Consider the following 5,435-nt stretch of genomic DNA (forward strand, 5'->3'; position numbering starts at 1 on the left):
AAGGGAAGAGAGGCAAACAGAAACCAACACACATAATCAGAAAGCATGAAGAAGAAAAACAAAACAATGGAACAAAACTAATATCTAAAACTGTAACGCGAGAAAACTTGCCAGGAATGAGAGGGAACCGCAGGGCATCTATTGAAGGGACTCTGCCTGGGGAAACTGGCCAAGAACAATTGACTCCAAAATGTATCCTGGTGAAATTATTAGTATTTAAAGATAAAGAGGAAATCCTCCAGGTCTGCGAGCAAAAAGATGCACTAATTTAAAAGGGTAAGAGAACAGGAGTTACATCAGAGTTCTTAAAAAATGGCCTATAGAAAGGCAACAGTTAACAAGTGTTTTCAGAAAAAGTTATGGTAAATGTGAACTAAAGATTTTATATCAGGCCAAGCTATGTTTAGGCATGAAGGTTACAGAAAAGCAGTGTTTGGAGTTCATTGGGGGCCTAGAAGTTAAGGAGCCAGTATTGTCACTGCCACGGCTCACGTCCCTGCTGTGGTGCGGCTTGGATCCCTGGCCCTGGAACTTCCACAAGCCACAGACTTGCCCCCCGCCACCCCCCCCAAAGGAGAGTTTTAAACAAGCAAGAACCTAGGAAATCCCCTGTCTGTGAGGACTTCTTGAGAAGTTGATCAGAGGGTAAGCATCACCTCGTCAAGAGCTAAGGGGAGGGCGTCAGGGTTGGTGAGCACGTGAAGACGTGGGCACCTGGGGAGCGTGATGCTCTCAGCAGCCTGGAAGCTCCACCCCTTCCCCCAAACCCCTGCCCAGTGCATCTCTTCATCTGGTGGTTTCAGAGTTAATCCTTTCACAGCAAGTCCTGTAATCCAATCTGTTTTGTGATCCAGCAAGAGGCAACTGCCTTTGCCTCCTGCTAGGAGATCACCAGGTGAATGCGTCAAATCCAGGAGAACATCACAGCACTGCCATTGGGTCCCTACCTCTCCGGATAGTTCATGAGCACCAAGCATGCTTCCTGAACCACAACCCCACAGGCCTGCCTTGGAAATCCACCACAGAAAACCCCACGGCCTGGGGCAGCATTGGAAAAGGTCCATGCAAAAACTGCAGAACTTGGAGTTCCTGCTGTGGCTTAGCAGGTTAAGGACCAGATACAGTTTCTGTGAGAATGCAGGTTCAATCCCTGGCCTCCCTCAGTGGGTTAAGGATCCAACACAGCTGCAAGCTGTGGTATAGGTCACGGATGAGGCTCAGATCTGGCATTGCCGTGCTGTGGTGCAGGCCGGCAGCAGCAGCTCCAATTCCATTCCTGGCCTGGGAACCTCCATATACTGCAGCCCCAAAGAAAAAGAAAAAAAAAATCACAGAACACACAAGAGTGCACTGAACCTTTGAAAAAGCGAAGGGATCCTTGGCGGCAGCCCAGGAAAAGATCCAGGTGGCCCATAGCTTCCTCAAGGATTTGCCTGCCCCCTCCTCACGTCTGGGTCTACAGCTACTGGACCATAAACACAACATGTAAAACCATCAATGAGTGTCCCGGGAGTGTGGCCAGGAGAGAAGTGAGGGAGAATTCAGAGAGGAGGCATCTCCTTCTCATGTGGCATCTTGAGAGAGGCTGGGAGGTGCTGCTTCTCCAAGACGGCTGTTTGCCTGGGATGTCATGCCTTCCAGTCAGGGTGAAGCTGACAGCAGTATAAATACCTTTACTTCCCTTGAGCTTGGAATCTGTGACATGCTTTTCCGTGTTTACAAGTTGGAGGAGTCATGGATTATTTTTGTGTTTTGTTTTCCTCTGGGTTTTTGGATACCTGGTGGACCCTTCGGGGAACGGTCAGCTCTGCTGTAACTTCCTGCCACTTCCCCCACTGTCCACACGGATACTGGTCACGTGTTCAGTTTGGTCTCTTCCATCACCGCCTCCCCCCCGGCCCAGGTCCAGTTCCATTCCTCCCATTTACAAGATGCTTTATGGGTTCTGATTTTCAACAAATGAAAGCAAATTAAAGCAAAAAACAATCCCACCACCACATGTATGGCTTTCAAAAAAAAAAAAAAAAAAAAGAACTGAAGGGCAAAACTTCAATGAAAGGAATTATCGTAAGCACTTAATATATATATAATTGTAATCCATGAATACAAAATAAGCCAAAACAAGGGCGGAAGAATAATATTTTATGTTAATGTTAGGTGTTATATATTTTCACAAAAGAGAAATAATGCAACCAAAAGTGGAAGGAGAAGGGAGCAGAAAAGAAGAAAGCAGAAGAATCTCATTGATTGCTGTCTCGACAGTTAGTGGGAGATGTGGTAAAAGATGAAAATAAAATAACTGGAGACTCGTGTCAATTAAAAAGGTGTGAGTACAAAGGTAACACCTAGAACAGACTTTAAATCTTCCTAAATAGCAAAAGAAGATGAAAAACTAAAAGAACAAAGAGGATCCATCACACAGAAAGAGAAACACAGCACCTTCCACATCACGTGGTAATTTTAACATAAACTAATAGGAAGTAGGTGAGACCAAACACAGACTTCTAGCCTTTAGAATAAATATTAAGACATGCCTTGTTCTCCGATAGGACAACTCAGCAATATAAAGATGCTGTTTGAATTTATAAATTTCACACAATCCCAATAAAAATACCAACCAACTTTTTAAAACCCAGACGAGTTGATTCCAAAGCTGCATTTATTCAGGCCCTCTATTTGTTTATTTATTGACTCTGTGGCAGAGTTACTGTGAAACAAATGAAGTCACAGCCTCGGGGTCCCTTGCTTGCATCGGCCCCTTCCAAGACCCTGGCTTTTGTTGTTGTTTAAAGTATAGCTGATTTACAGTGTTGTGTTCGTTCCAGACGTATAGCAAAGTGGTTCAGTTACACATACACGGGGGCCCAGTTGAAGAAAAACAATGAAATTTAGAGATACCAAAAAAGCCAGGGCTGGGGGGATAAATTAGGAGTTTGGGATTAACCGATACACACCACTACATATAAAATGGATAAACATTAAGGACCCACAGTAAAGCACAGAGAACTACACTTTCTCCTTCTCTATATATGTATGCATATATACTCTATGCATATATATATATATATATATATATATATATATATAACAGAATCACTTTGCTGAAAAAAACTTTCTTTTTCAGATTCTTTTCCATTATAGGTTATTATAAGATATTGAATCTGTTAAGCCCAAACTTCAAACGTATCCCTCCTGGCTCTGGCTTTTTTGTGTCCCTGAGTTTCATTTTTTTTCTGCATGTGGACCCCAAATTGGATAAGCTTCAGGTCTCTAAAAGCCTGGGTCCAGTCCTGTCTCCAAGCCTCACCGAAGGACCTCTTTGGCGCTCAGACGCCCACCCGGTCCCCTGGGTGCCAGCACTGGCTCCCGCTTCTGCCACTCACAGCTTCACTGCCTTGAGCAAGGCCCTCACTCCCCTGTTCTCAGGCTGGAAGCCGGGTTGCTGGGAGGACCCCACCAGGGAGCTTGTGCAAAGGCAGTGGCATCGAGCGGGTCCTCCTGCAACAGCAGCTGCGTCCCCGTCCTGGGAGAAGGGGACACTCTGAGAAGTTTGGGCGGGAGGCTCAGAATCCAGCCACCCGCCCTAGTGCACAAGGCTGTGGGGGAACCCCAGCCATGCTAGATGGAGCATCAGCTCCTGGGTAGCACGTCAAAGTACATAATCAGCAGCCGTGGTCAACAGCAAGGCCTTGACACCTAGGGCAGTTGTGGAGACCTGACACTTCTATTGTGCTCTGTGACCTCGGGTAAGTGACTCAGCCTCTCTGAACTTTAGTTTCCTAAAGTGTAAAACCAAGGGGAGGAATCAGACCATTGGATACAGGGCGCTAAGCATGCATCCTGTGGCCTCGATGGCCTGAAACCAGACTCTGGCTGTGTCCTCACCTGCTGCACGTGCTGCCCAGGGCACATGGCCTACAGCCTTTCTACATCCTGGCCTCCTCATCTCTAAGTGAGGATGATAACAGGACCTACTGGTAGGTTTTGTGAAGATTCAGTGCTTAGTAAGGAACCCAGACACACAGCCAGCACCCTGTGTTGGCTGTGGTCACTGTCACCCAGATTCCCCGCTTTCTTGTGCCAGGGCCCCTTAACATGGTGGCTGGCACTTGGTAGGTACTCAAAGGTCAGCCTGAAAGGGCCTCTCAGCCTGTCCCTCGGTCCAGCCCAGTGCATTTCCAAACCCCTGTGCAGTACCCCCAAACCTGGCCTTGGCTGAAGTGGGAGATGGGGCTGTCCCCCTGGCACGCCGGGTGGGAGAGTGGATGGACCACAGGGGCCTCACTCCCCCCACCCCAGCAGCCCAGGGAGGACTCAGGGGTCCCTGAGTCTTTTCCAGCCACCCACCTGCTATGGATTTGAGAGCCAGGCCTCGTCAGACCAGCCTCTGGAGAAGTGAGGGCCCTGGGAGTGGAATGGGCTCCTCAAGGAAGGTCTTCTTAGGGAGAGTCAGAGAAGATGGGCCGGGTGGGAGAAAAGCCAGCGCCAGACAGAAATAAGCCTCAGGAGCGGCACCAAGAGAAGAAAAGCACCTGAACAGCAAGAGAGGAGGAAGGGAGATGAAGGGAGAGGGAGCAACAGGATAGGAAAGGAGGAAACAGAACAGAAGAGTGAGGGGTCCCATCCTGTCGGCCCCCCAGGCCCAGGGTCTTGCTGAGCCCGTTCTTTCCCTGGTTCCTTGCTGTCTTTGGAGAGACCTTGTGGGGGATGCTCGTCCCACGCATGGGGAAACTGAGGCTCCACTTGTCCAGCAGTCAAATTGGGGAGGAAGAAGCTGGAAGCAGGTGTGGTGACTCTGACACCCAGGCCTGAACCTGAAGGCTTTTCCTTGCTTCCTTCCTTCCCTGTGACATTGAACATAAAATACCAGGAGCACAGGAGTTCCTGTCGTGGCACAGCGGAAAGGAATCCGACTAGGAACAATGAGGCTGCTTGGATCTGGCACGTTGCTGTGGTTCTGGAATAGACCGGTGGCTACAGCTCCGATTGGACCCCTAGCCTGGGAACCTCCATATGCCACGGGTGCAGTCCTACAAAGGGCAAAGAACAATAAAAACAAAAATAAAATAACAGGAGCACACTCACCGTGCTAAGGCATGGCTTAACTCATGACTCCGCTGAACCGTGATTGCAAGAGGCCTGGGGAGGAGAAGTGAGCGGTCCCATCCCCCTGCTGTGTCCCTAAGCCCCCACGTAGGGGCGCAGCATGCTTGGCTTTGTCACTGCTATTACTTTAAAATTGTATTAGCACTTATTTCATCTTACACCCCAACACACCGCCGCTACTTGATGCAAAGGGAAACGGGATTTCTGTGCCTCTGTAATTTGGGATATTTACTGGTTTGATTGAGATTTAATGGATGGGAATAAAAAATAGCTTCAGTGTCTTACATTATCAGATAACATATATTCAAAACAGGATATTCAAAAATTAA

The sequence above is a fragment of the Sus scrofa genome, chromosome 6 (assembly GCF_000003025.6).
Source record: "Sus scrofa isolate TJ Tabasco breed Duroc chromosome 6, Sscrofa11.1, whole genome shotgun sequence".
In the NCBI taxonomy this organism is placed as follows: Eukaryota; Metazoa; Chordata; class Mammalia; order Artiodactyla; family Suidae; genus Sus; species Sus scrofa.